The 13,555-nt window shown below is 40.5% G+C and overlaps 1 long non-coding RNA gene across 1 annotated transcript; it reads left to right on the top strand.

Annotated features, from left to right (window-relative positions):
• Window positions 1-10,026: 10,026 nt before the first annotated feature.
• On the top strand, window positions 10,027-11,900 carry LOC145568968 (uncharacterized). Its single transcript, XR_014096029.1, has 3 exons — window positions 10,027-10,214; window positions 11,408-11,645; window positions 11,749-11,900. It is a non-coding gene; the product is annotated as an uncharacterized LOC145568968 (long non-coding RNA).
• Window positions 11,901-13,555: the final 1,655 nt, after the last annotated feature.

Consider the following 13,555-nt stretch of genomic DNA (forward strand, 5'->3'; position numbering starts at 1 on the left):
CACTTGTCGCCAGGCGACAGGCTTTGTCACTAGGCGACAAACTTGTCGTTTGGCGACAGGGTCGGGTTTTTTAAATACCCTCCCTTTCTTCTTCATTTTCCGTCGCTGCTGTTCTGTTTTTTCGCATTTGCTTAAAACTTCAATCTTCTCATTCTCGCTCAATTCTCAACCGAATTCGCTCAAATGTTGCAACTCAAAGCTTATTCCATCTATTTTCCCGATCCATGTAAGTTTTACTCAAACTCAACTCGGTTTTTGCTGAATTATGCGTTCTTTGTTCACGAATTTTTCGGAAATTCGAACATGTTTTTGCTTATTTCGCTTCTTTTGCTGAATTTTATGCCTTGAAATTGCTTGATTATGTTTATGCATTGCCTTGGGAGTGTTTTGAGACTTGTTTGACTCAATTTGGTGAGGAAATGAGCGATTCACCATTGTTGGACCTCTTGAGGTCGTGAAGAACAATGTGATCCGTTCTTGATGTTTTTACTAGTTCCTCTTATACAATTTGTCACAATATTTGTCATAGTATTGCAAGAAATTATTTGATTACTTGAAAATGCTAATTATGCTCATGTTGAAGTTGTGCTCTGTTTTGTACTACGTACTCCATTTTTTTTTTTGCGAACATAGTATCATGCGGCTAGGAAAACCTTAGATACCATAGAGCATCATTCTTTATTATTTGCATAATATAGCATGGTTAGGCAACGCGGCTCTGGTTCTCAGTCGAGGGATGCACGCCAGGAGGACGAGCCCGTCGGCGAGGGTGAGGACCTCTCTACTAGACTTGGACCCCTTCCAGAGTGGGATGAGCGCACTCTTTTCTTTTCTCCTGAGCACCATATTTCCGAGCGGGTGCGACGCGGGCTCATCAGCGGGAGGACTCGCAGTCATGGTTCTGGCAACAACGTCATTGGTACGCTATATAAAGTGTATTTCAGCAGAGATGAGGTGTTGCGACAGCTCTGGGAGTCCTGTGGGTTGACTCCCCTCTTTCGGGCTACTCAGGCCATGTACTCCTATGATGGGGGTAACTCGTTGTCCGGGCTTTGGTGGAGTTCTTTTGGGACACCACCAACACCTTTCACTTTCCCTGGGGTGAGATGACGGTCACTCCTGCCGACTTCAGTCTCATCACAAGTTTGGAGTTTCGTTCTTCCCCGCCGCCTTTTGACAGTGATATTACTGTCTACTCACCGATGGTTTCGGAGTTATTGGGTCCGATTGTTGTTCGGGCCCGTGCTGAGGCTCAGCCGGGACAGCTTAGTTCCCAGTGCATCCGCCGTTCTACCCTAGTAGCGGCTTTTGAGGATGATGCGACCACTCGTGAGCAACGGGTGCGCATCTTTGTTCTTATTTTGCTGCCAGGGACCTTTTCTCCTAACAAGGGTAGTCGAGTACTTCTCTACTACCTAAGAGCTGTTCGCGACCTTTCTCTAGTCGGGACGTATGACTGGGCCAGCTTGGCCTATGCTGACTTTCTTCTGGGCCTGCGACGTTCCTGCCGTCATAGGGCCTTGTTTAGAGAGGTCGCACTTTCCAGTTTCTGGAGGGTCGTAGAGGTATATTTCCATCCTTTTGAAATTGGCTCTAGACTTGTGCAAGCATTTGCTGACTTTTCCTTATCTATGTAGATTTGGTTCTACGAGTACTTCCCCTCGCTTGCATTGGTGAGACCTTTACCTCGCGAGCTTCCCGTCGGCGCTGGTTGGGGAGGTCGTGCTGGCCAGGTCGAGACTGCACGCATTCGAGATCTGATCCTCTCGGTAGGTTCTCATGAACATTTGTTTTTTTGATATTACTTTTTGAGTGCATTGATCTTACATAGCTGTTTTGTAGGAGCCTGACGTGGTATACCGGCCATGGGCTGATTTGGTTATACCTGCGCTGGCGATGTGGTATACTGCCGAGCGTCGTTACTTTCAGGGGACGTATGACGCTACAGTGTATCTTGGCGAGAGGGTAGCTATTCAGCATTCCTCGGATGTTTTCGTCGTCCCCGCTTTCCCGCCTCAACATATGTTTCACGAGGCGTTGATGCGTGACTGCACGAGTCGGTCGTCTCCTGGCGGTCTCATGTCCACTTAGGGCAGAGTTACGAGGATGACTTGCTGCCTTTGCTAGCGCCGACCCCTGTTTTGTCTGAGGAGGCAGCGGTATGTTTAGCTTTTATTTCTCTTTAGGTAGCCCCCAAGTGAATTCTAATCTTTTGACTTTTATTTTATCAGGCTGGGCCTAGGGAGTTCGTCCCTCCGAGGATGTCGATCTATTACCAGGGCACGTTCGGACCGATCGACGTTCCTGCCGTCATAGGGCCTTGTTTAGAGAGGTCGCACTTTCCAGTTTCTGGAGGGTCGTAGAGGTATATTTCCATCCTTTTGAAATTGGCTCTAGACTTGTGCAAGCATTTGCTGACTTTTCCTTATCTATGTAGATTTGGTTCTACGAGTACTTCCCCTCGCTTGCATTGGTGAGACCTTCACCTCGCGAGCTTCCCGTCAGCGCTGGTTGGGGAGGTCGTGCTGGCCAGGTCGAGACTGCACGCATTCGAGATCTGATCCTCTCGGTAGGTTCTCATGAACATTTGTTTTTTTGATATTACTTTTTGAGTGCATTGATCTTACATAGCTGTTTTGTAGGAGCCTAACGTGGTATACCGGCCATGGGCTGATTTGGTTATACCTGCGCTGGCGATGTGGTATACTGCCGAGCGTCGTTACTTTCAGGGGACGTATGACGCTACAGTGTATCTTGGCGAGAGGGTAGCTATTCAGCATTCCTCGGATGTTTTCGTCGTCCCCGCTTTCCCGCCTCAACATATGTTTCACGAGGCGTTGATGCGTGACTGCACGAGTCGGTCGTCTCCTGGCGGTCTCATGTCCACTTAGGGCAGAGTTACGAGGATGACTTGCTGCCTTTGCTAGCGCCGACCCTTGTTTTGTCTGAGGAGGCAGCGGTATGTTTAGCTTTTATTTCTCTTTAGGTAGCCCCCAAGTGAATTCTAATCTTTTGACTTTTATTTTATCAGGCTGGGCCTAGGGAGTTCGTCCCTCCGAGGATGTCGATCTATTACCAGGGCACGTTCGGACCGATCGACGTTCCTGCCGTCATAGGGCCTTGTTTAGAGAGGTCGCACTTTCCAGTTTCTGGAGGGTCGTAGAGGTATATTTCCATCCTTTTGAAATTGGCTCTAGACTTGTGCAAGCATTTGCTGACTTTTCCTTATCTATGTAGATTTGGTTCTACGAGTACTTCCCCTCGCTTGCATTGGTGAGACCTTCACCTCGCGAGCTTCCCGTCGGCGCTGGTTGGGGAGGTCGTGCTGGCCAGGTCGAGACTGCACGCATTCGAGATCTGATCCTCTCGGTAGGTTCTCATGAACATTTGTTTTTTTGATATTACTTTTTGAGTGCATTGATCTTACATAGCTGTTTTGTAGGAGCCTGACGTGGTATACCGGCCATGGGCTGATTTGGTTATACCTGCGCTGGCGATGTGGTATACTGCCGAGCGTCGTTACTTTCAGGGGACGTATGACGCTACAGTGTATCTTGGCGAGAGGGTAGCTATTCAGCATTCCTCGGATGTTTTCGTCGTCCCCGCTTTCCCGCCTCAACATATGTTTCACGAGGCGTTGATGCGTGACTGCACGAGTCGGTCGTCTCCTGGCGGTCTCATGTCCACTTAGGGCAGAGTTACGAGGATGACTTGCTGCCTTTGCTAGCGCCGACCCCTGTTTTGTCTGAGGAGGCAGCGGTATGTTTAGCTTTTATTTCTCTTTAGGTAGCCCCCAAGTGAATTCTAATCTTTTGACTTTTATTTTATCAGGCTGGGCCTAGGGAGTTCGTCCCTCCGAGGATGTCGATCTATTACCAGGGCACGTTCGGACCGATCGAGGAGATGATTCCTCCTGCCCCCGAGGATCAGCGTTTTGTGGAGCGCTCCATTCCTCGTCACCAGACTCGGGTGAGCTTATCTATTTTCTTGCTTTTGTATTTGTTCTGTATTATCACTTACATTATTCCTTTGACAGTTTTCTCGCGAGGTGGTGATATCTATGGCGAGGTGTATAGACGCCTTTCGTAGCCAGCTCGTGAGGTTACGAGACCGAGCTACCTGTCGGAGGAACGACGTTGAGGAGGTATCTCTCTTATCTTTCTTTTTCATTATATTCTTTCCTTAGTGTCTGACTTGATTTACCTTTGCAGGGATAGCCTATTCCTTCACCCCGCACTCGGTCGAGACCCGAGGCTAGGAGAGAGCCGAGTAGATCTTGCTCAAGGCGTCGCCGCACTTCTGATAGCGGCCGAGGTGGTCGGTCTGAGGCTGCTCCGACCGAGGGCTCGGCTTCTTCTCCTGAGGATGTCTTTGCTGGGCCGATGGGCCAAGGAGGTGCGACATCGGCTCCTTCGATGGGTGGTGGGACGTACGAGGTCGGCTCGTTGTCGCAGCAGCCCTAGCAGCCTCAGCCGTTGTCGATGGGTGAGCCTGGATGGACTGGCCCTGAGCTAAGGTTTCCGCCGACTGACGGATTAGGAGATGGTGAGGAGCATACTCCCCGGACTACAGCGTTCTTTGATATGATGGGCGTACCTCATCATTTACAGCCTCCGGCACCATAGTTTGTACCTGTACTTATTTTTGACTTCATAGGACTTTGTCTTTCGTATTATATGACTCATATTGTATATACAAACCTTTTAAGCCTGTTTTATCTTTGCATTTTATTTTTCATTTTATGTGCATGTGAGTGTGTGCATCTGTGACTTAATTTTTTGCGCAAAAGTTTCCGTCATTTTTATTATCAATGGAGGGTATCCGACTCTCTCCCCCAAAAGAAAAAATGAAAAATAAAGTGGTGTCGACTAAAAATAAGCCTAAGCTCAAATTAATCAAAAAGGAAAAAAGGCAATATGGAATGGCTTTGTATGAGGGTATTGAATGATAGGGTGTAATGTGCAAAATCAAAGTCGAATCGAAGTCAGAAAAACGCGGGTTGCATAGCGCGTAATTGTCGCTTGCTCAGACGCGTTGTCGCCACGCGTGTCCTTTTGTCGCCAGGCGACAGGCTTTGTCGCCAAGCGACAGACGTTGTCGTCAGGCGACAAACTTGTCGTTTGGCGACAGACTTGGTTTTCCAAATCCTTACAGAATTCGAAATCTGCCAAAAAATTGTTTATAAATAGCCCCCAAATCTGCTGATTTCAGTATAATTTGAACATATTAACTCAAAAAAATTAATCATGGCTTTAATTAAAAAGAGTTTCTGTGATTTCACTCGTGAGTGGTGTCGTTCTTTAACTGCTAAGGAGAGAAAAGAACTCGACTTTTTTTCATATGGGGGGTATTTATGGCATAAAGGGGGTAGATCTTGATATAGACTTCCTTCATACCGCCTTAGAATATTGGGATCCTAATACTCATTGTTTTAGATTAGGCTATGATGAAATTTGCCCTTTACCAGAAGAGTTTGGTGCCATTCTAGGCTTTCCTCCATTAAATCTTGTGGTTATGCCTTCAGTGAATGAGTATTATTACAAAGATTTTGAGCGTTTCCTTGACCTTAGGGGTAAAGATCTAAAAAATATAGTGCATGGTAATAATGTTGATTTAAAAGAATTTGCACGTTTTTATTTTGATAGACCACGCTCCGAATCTTTTCATGTCTATAGGAGAAGAGCTTTCCTCTTTTGCATGCTTAGCCAATATTTTCTTACTAATGGTAAAAATAATGATGGTCAAGCAATTATAATATATGTGCTAGAACAAATTGAATCTGGGAGAAATCCAATGCCATTAATCGTTGGAGAGACTATGCTTAGTCTTGATGAATTGAAAAAGAATCCAGAAGCACCTCTTCGAGGCTCTCCAATTTTATTACAGGTAGGAAAATAATATTCTTAATTGCAGAAATTAAAAATATATTTTTGTATAGCAATACTGATTATGTGCATTGATTTTTACAGATGTGGCTCATGGAGAGACTAGAATTGATTAGTCCTCCTGATAATATTGACAAATATACCCCTAATTGCTTTGTTCGACGAAAGAAGCGTTTCTCCTTGAAGATGGGTCGCCATGAGTAGGGCAAAGTGTTTGCCTGTTGTGACTTCTCCATTAAATGGGTTATTCCCTGGTGGAAGCTTGAAAAGATGATTGGTTGTAATACTCAACCCTTTTGCCGTCTTCCTAGTTTGTCAAAATTGACCTTTTATTATCCCTGCATAGTAAAGAGGCAATATGGGATTGCTCAAACCATTCCTACGGGAGATCTTCGTCGCCCTTATGAATTCCCGATTTCACAAGAAGTTGAGCGATTTGACGGGTATTGGTGTGCTAGGCCTTTATGGAAAGTGATTACCGAAAAGGCTCCACCTTCTTTGTCCAATGATGTGAAGCAATGGTTGACTGATAGATCTCAAAAGGACCGAACCAAAATAGAGAAGACCAATGTGAAGACTCGCCTTGGTGACAAGAAAATGCCTGCGAAGGAACGCCTAGGTGAAAGAGTTGAGTTTAAGACTCATGTGATGCCTTAAAAGAAGAGTGCTAAGAAAGACAAAGGGAAAAGAAAGGTGGACTCTTCAAAAAATAAGGTTTGGGTAGAGAAGAAGCATGGATTTTTAGCTGTGGGAGAGACTATCCATACTAAAATCGAATGTAGAGCCTCTAATGGATGTCTCTTGGAAAAAGTGATGGATGAAGAAGAAGCCTCTGACAAAAATTGGAAAAGGATGAAGAAAGAAAAGAAAGATTAGAGTATTGTTTTTCCTTCGATTTATTAGACATGTTAAGTTAATTTTAATTTTTTAAGCTTTATTTAAATTCCATCAATGATGTAATTCTTTTACTTATTAATGCAATTTCAGCTTTTTAATTAAATTAACTTTACATTTGTTCATTTGAAGTAATGAAAACAACTTAAAATATTTTTTCCGGAAAATTTCTTCAAGTACGGAAGTCGAAAAAATTTCCAGAATGCACCGAAGTTGTCCAGATATACGCAGAAAATTGGCGTCGCTCGTACGAGTCTGTCGCCAAAATTTTTGCGTTGTCGCCTGGCGACACGCTTGTCGTCTGGTGACAATTTTTTTTTGGCGATGCTGGGACGCGAAATGCTTGATAATTAAAGTGGCCGCACCCTTTAAAGGGTTGCCTACGTATCCTTTCTTAAGGAATCCGGCCAAACGTAGCTCTCTTGAGTGTCCAACTCAAGTAATTATGGGTAGTACTTCTTAAGTTGGTCAAGATTGGTCATGTTTGAGAATTCATTGCTGTCCATGTCGGTTAACTGAGCTGCGCCTCCTGACAGGATTGTTTTGACAATGTATGGTCTGGACCAATTGGGCCTGAATTTGCCTCTTGGATCCAACACATTCTTCTTTAGTGCTTTTAGTACCAAGTCTCCAATCTTGATGTTTCTTGTCTTGACCTTTTTGTTGAAGTGTCTAGCCATACGAGTTTGGTAGCATTGGGTATGATGTAGAGCTTCTAGTCGTTTTTCATCAAGTAGAATTAACTCTTCATACCGTGCTCTAGCCCATTCAACTTCATCGAGTTTACTTTCTAACACAATGCGTAGAGAAGGTATTTCTAGTTCTATAGGGTGTACGACATCCATTCCATAGACTAAGGCAAATGGTGTGTGTCCTGTTGACGTTCGAATTGACGTGCGATAACCCCAAAGTGCAAAATGGAGTTTGTCAGGCCAATCCTTGTAATTTTCTGTCATTTTTTCGATGATAGTTTTTATTTTTTATTTAGTTGCTTCAACTCCTCCATTTGCTTGAGGTCTATAAGGGGAAGAATGGTGATGTTGAATACCATACTTTTGTAACAATTCTTCACATTCGGCTTGAAAGTGAGTTACATTGTCGGTTATCATCTCATGTGGGACTCCATATCGACAAATTATGTTCCTTTCGATAAAGAGTGCTACATGTTTTGCAGTGAGTTTAGCATATGATTGTGCTTCTACCCACACTAGTAGAAAAACTTTCATTTGCGTCGCCTTATTTGCGTCACTCGTAGAAACAAGCGAAGCAAATGATATATTTTAGCTTCATTATAAGTTATTTGCGTCGCTCATTGGCTATGAAGCGACACAAAAGCCTGATATGCTTAAGCTTTATGTTATTTGCGTCGCATTTATTTATTAGAACAACACAAATAACACTCTTATTTGCGTCACTCCTTTAGGGACAAGTGACGCAAATAAGTTTGTGAGTTATTTGCGTCACTTATTTAATTAGTGAGCGACGCAAATAGTTAATTCACATCATTACATTTAAGTTATTTGCGTCACTTCTTTAATTAATGAGCGACGCAAATAAGTATAGGTGTGTAATTAATTCTAAATTTTCTACCCATCTCGCCATTTGCTGCTGCCTCCAAATTCGATATACCCACAAAAAAAATACTCTTGCTACCCCATTTGTTGCTGCCTTCAACAACTGAATTCAACATAGCAATTCGACCAAACCAATCCAGAAAAATAGAAAGATCGAAGCCAAAAATCTCCCATTTTCGAGCACAAAATCGAACCAAAACCCCCAGCAAAATCGAACACTAAAAACCCCATAAAAATAGAGCAAAAACCCCCCAATTCGAGCAGAAGTTCGTTGTATAAACCCCCAGCAAATTCGAACCCTGCAAACCCCAAAAAAATCGAACATTTTCCAGCCAAAACCCCCCAATTTGAGCAGAAATTCCAACCTCAACCCCCAGCAAATTCGAACCCTACAAACCCCAGAAAAATCAAACATTTTCCAGCCAAAAACCCCCCAATTCGAGCAGAAATTCCAACCTCAACCCCTAGCAATTTCGAACCCTGAAAACCCCAGAAAAATTGCACATTTTCGAGCCAAAAACCCCCCAATTCAAGCAGAAATTCGAACCTAAAAACCCCCCAAATTTGAACCCTTGTTTTCTTTATGATTTTTGTTGATTTAATGGTTAAATTTTGCCACAATCCCAGGTTTTTTTTGCCCTGATTTTTAGGGTTTTGTGTTATTTTTAATTGGGTGCTCTTCAATTGTTGTTTTCAATGCATTTATTGATTCAATCTTTGAATATTGCCTCTAATTTAGGGATATGTTCGGCTTTCTAGGGTTATTGTGATGTTTTATTATTTCTAATTGTTTGTGTTTTGGAATTGTTATTAGAAAAGCGAAGCTTTACAGATTTGATAAAGAAGGAAATCAATGGAAAGAAAGGGGTACTGGTACAGTGAAGTTTCTAAAGCATAAGGTTTCTGGGAAAGTTCGATTGGTTATGCGGCAATCTAAAACTCTTAAGATCTGTGCTAATCATCTGAGTATGTGACTTTATTTCTATCATTTGTTAATTGTTCTGGGTTTTGTTTTTTTTGTGTAATTATTGTGTGAAATTGCTTGAATTAATGAGTTTTTTCTATGAATGATCAATTTGTATTTGTAGTTATTGCGGGTATGATGGTTCAAGAGCATGCCGGGAATGAAAAATCTTGTATGTGGGTTGCTAGTGATTATGCTGATGGAGAGTTGAAGGAGGAGATGTTCTGTATCTGATTTGCATCGATTGAGAGTGAGTAAATTTGCTTTGAATTAAATGTTTATTATCTGTGTTGCTGGTCCAATATCCTTGTGTTTTTGCAATTTGCCAATTAAACGAATTTTAGGGTTATCTTTGAGTTTGTTGTCCAATTTTTTTATTAATTTGGTTTCCCTTGCGAATTGCTAATTGATTTTAATCTCGATATTAATCTCGAATTTTGCTTGAAGAACCCCAAACATTGAATTTGTTGCCCTTTTGCTGAATTTGATCTTAAAATTTGCTTAATTCTTCAAGTCTATTTGTGAATTTCATTCAACCCATACAATTTGCTGAATTTCATTCAACCCATACAATTTGCTGAATTTCCTCATCCTTTAAGAAGGTTTTTCTCATTAATCTTTTAGTTTTGCTAATTTCCCCTTTTAATTTTGCTTAATTTTTATCTACTTTGCTATAATCCATACGATTTAACGAATGTTTGGGTTTTGTCAATTTCTCATTACTATATGTTTACTTATTTCGTCAATTTTGATTCTGTTTTGCCTTATTAATCTGGTTTTTTCTTTCTATTTAATCAATAATTGAAGCTATAATTCCATTATATGTTGTCTATATATAAGCAGCACTTGAAGAACTCCCTGTCAAAAAGAAGAGGCCGAGAAAAAGACATTGATTAGGTATGTTTATTGCTTGTTTAATAATTTATTTTGTTTAATATATGAGTCAATGATTAATGTATTTGGTTGTCTATAATGAGTGCTTAATAACATATCCCCTGCTTCTATATATTTCAGATTTTTTTTTAATCTTTTAGTTTTATGCTTTTGATATTCGCTACTTTAAATTACCTTGATGTTATATGGGTAATATCGTTTGATTTTATAATGTTAGAATCTTTTTGGTTAGATGTTTAAAGACTTTTGTAGTGCTTCGCATTGAATTTTAAGCAGCTATATACCTGTACAAAATCTGTTCATAATAAACTTGTATCCAAGTTCTAAGGCTTAGTTGTTGGGGTGGGGGGTTTTAGGGGACTGAAAAACTGATAAATTTAGGCCTTTAAATAGGCTACAGCTATGTTAGCAAAACTTAGAAAACAAAGCTAAGAAATTGTATAAAACTTCAAGGAGAACAACCCTTGCAAGCAGAACATGCTTATGAGACTTTCCAGCTGTACCACTTGACAAAACCTGACTTTATTAACTGACTTTTAGATATATCCTTGTATATGAAGTCCCTGGAATTTATGGCTTATCTTTTGTTATCTGGTATAATATTGTAGAACTTTTAAAATGTGAATCTTACAGGGATCTAAGCAATATAATTTACTTCTAAGCAACACAATCTTACTTAGGTAAAACATATTTAATGTATGTAGTTTGTTTTGATGTATGTAGTTTCCTCTGTCTGAAATTTTGTGCTCTACTTAGGTAAAACATATTGAGTTGTAGCAATATAGCATAGTTTTGTTCTGCTTTGCTCTTGGTTCTTCCTTGTCCTGGTATAAAAAAACTGATTATCATTGATACCACCATCGATTATTAAGGTGCAAAGTTGGCTAGATGAATGAGTAGCTATTAGATGTCATTTTTTTTTGGTAGTCTGTAGAATTACATGCTTTATTAATTGCTTTTGTGCAAGGTCACAACTCACATATTTATGTTCTCACTGCTCTATTGCTGTTAGCTATAATGAATTGATTGCTTAGTCATCATGGTTCCATTGAAAATGTTTAATGTACAATAGTAGGGCAATGCTTGTAAAATTAATTACATTGGTTTGTCAATTGCTTTCCAATCAAGTGTCTGAAACACCCTCTCTGTGCTTGAAATTTTGATGATGTTCACATATTTATTTATATTTTCATTAGGTTTTTGGTCTGTATACTTGTATAGAGAACTCAGGTATATGTATTATCAGATTGCCAGTATATGCTCCATGTAGATACCCTTGAGAAAGTGAGAAACATTCCAATGCTGCGTTTGTAGCTGATTGTATGCCTGGTTTTCTATCACAAGAAAGAGAATCTACGTGAGTGTGGCTACTACGTCATGCGTTATATGTACGAAATACTTGAACATCATCATAGCAGTGAGGATCTTATTAAGGTATGAGTTATCAAATATTTCATTTTTGTTTGATAAATACAGTTTGATGTTAGCTACAATCTTGAATTAAAACTTTCCTCTTGTATATTTGTTGTGTTGATAGGATTCTTCAAGAACTACACCGTATACCGAGGAGGAGATAAATGAGATTCGAGATATTTGGGCAGAGTATTTTATATGTAATGTTGAACTTTAGATTTACACTTAGCGCATGTTGGACTCTTGTTTTGGATTATAGGCTTGACATGAATGATTTTGGTTTATTGGTGTTGGGATGATGAGTATAATGTCAATGATATTGAGATGTAAATTATTGGATATGTTGTTAATATAATGCCGTCATTCCCAATTTTATGGGTAGGCCAAAATACAAAGGAGACTTTGCCGAAATTTACATTTGCATTCATTAATATTGCATTTTAATTTCAATTATTGGCGTTAGCATATTACTTTATACCACTACCAAGGAAAACAGGTACTACAAACATATACAAGCAATTATTATAATTTTAAAAAAAAAAAAAAAATTCACATCATTTGCGTCACTCATTAAACAAACAAGTGACGCAAATAAAGCAATTTTGTATTGTCTAGTAAGTCATTTGTGTCACTCCTATATAAACAAGTGACGCAAATAACAAACAAGAAGTTGCTCAGAACAGCTATTTGCGTCACTTGTTTATAAAGGAGCGACGCAAATATCTCTTATTTGCGTCACTTGTTTACAAAGGAGCGACGCAAATGATTTAAAAGTTATTTGCGTCGCGAGCAGTTGCGTCGCTCATAGAAGCGACGCAAATACACTATAAATGAGCGACGCAAATGAGCCTTTTTCTATCGACAAATTCTTCACATTCGGCTTGAAAGTGAGTTCCATTGTCGGTTATCATCTCATGTGGGACTCCATATCGACAAATTATGTTCCTTTCGATAAAGAGTGCTACATGTTTTGCAGTGAGTTTAGCATATGATTGTGCTTCTACCCACTTTGTGAAGTAATCGATTGCTACCAAGATGTATTCGTGACCTCCTATTCCAAGAGGTGTGATTTTTCCAATTATATCGATTCCCCATGTTGAGAATGGCCATGGTGAGGTGTAGGTGTAGAGAAGGGATGGAGGAATATGTTGCAAGTTTGCATAAATTTGGCACTTAGGGCATCTTTTTACATATTGATGACAATCCCTATTCATGGTAGTCCAATAATATCCTTCTCGCATTATCTTTTGGACTAGCATTTTGCCATTAACATGTGTTCCACATACTCCTTCGTGGACTATTCTCATAGTTCTTTGAGCGTCCTTCTTGCCTACACATAATACGGCTCGACCTTTAGGTACCCTTTTGTGTAGCTCATCATTTATGAGTACGTATTGGGAAGCCAAAAGTCTCAAAGCTCGTTTTGCTCTTTTGTCAGCATGAGGAGGGTATTCTCCTTTGGTGACGTAATTGAGTATGTCGGTATACCATGGTTCTTCTTCTTCTTCTTGGATTGTTTCATCATCCTCTATAGCTTGAACATATGCTGGTTTGTGTCTTTTCTCTATCGTTAGAGGAATTTGCTCAATTTCCTTAGGAATCCAGCTCCCATTGTTTCTTTGGTGACTATTAAGTACAGCCTTAGAGGAATTCCTGGAAGCGCTGGGGCTAATACGGGAGGATTGGCGAGATAGGCTTTGATCTTCTCAAAGGCTTTTTGACACTCGTCGTCCCATATTACTGGCACATTTTTCTTAAGCTTCTTGAATATTGGTTCACATATTGTTGTTAGCTTAGATATGAACCTACTTATATATTGCAACCGGCCAATAAATCCTCGAATTTGCTTCTCGGTTTTGGGCGTTGACATGATTGCTTTAATCTTGGTTGGGTCTATCTCTATTCCTCTAGAGCTTATGACGTATCCCAAG

Source organism: Chenopodium album, chromosome 11 (genome assembly GCF_948465745.1).
Source record: "Chenopodium album chromosome 11, dcCheAlbu1.1, whole genome shotgun sequence".
NCBI lineage: Eukaryota > Viridiplantae > Streptophyta > Magnoliopsida > Caryophyllales > Amaranthaceae > Chenopodium > Chenopodium album.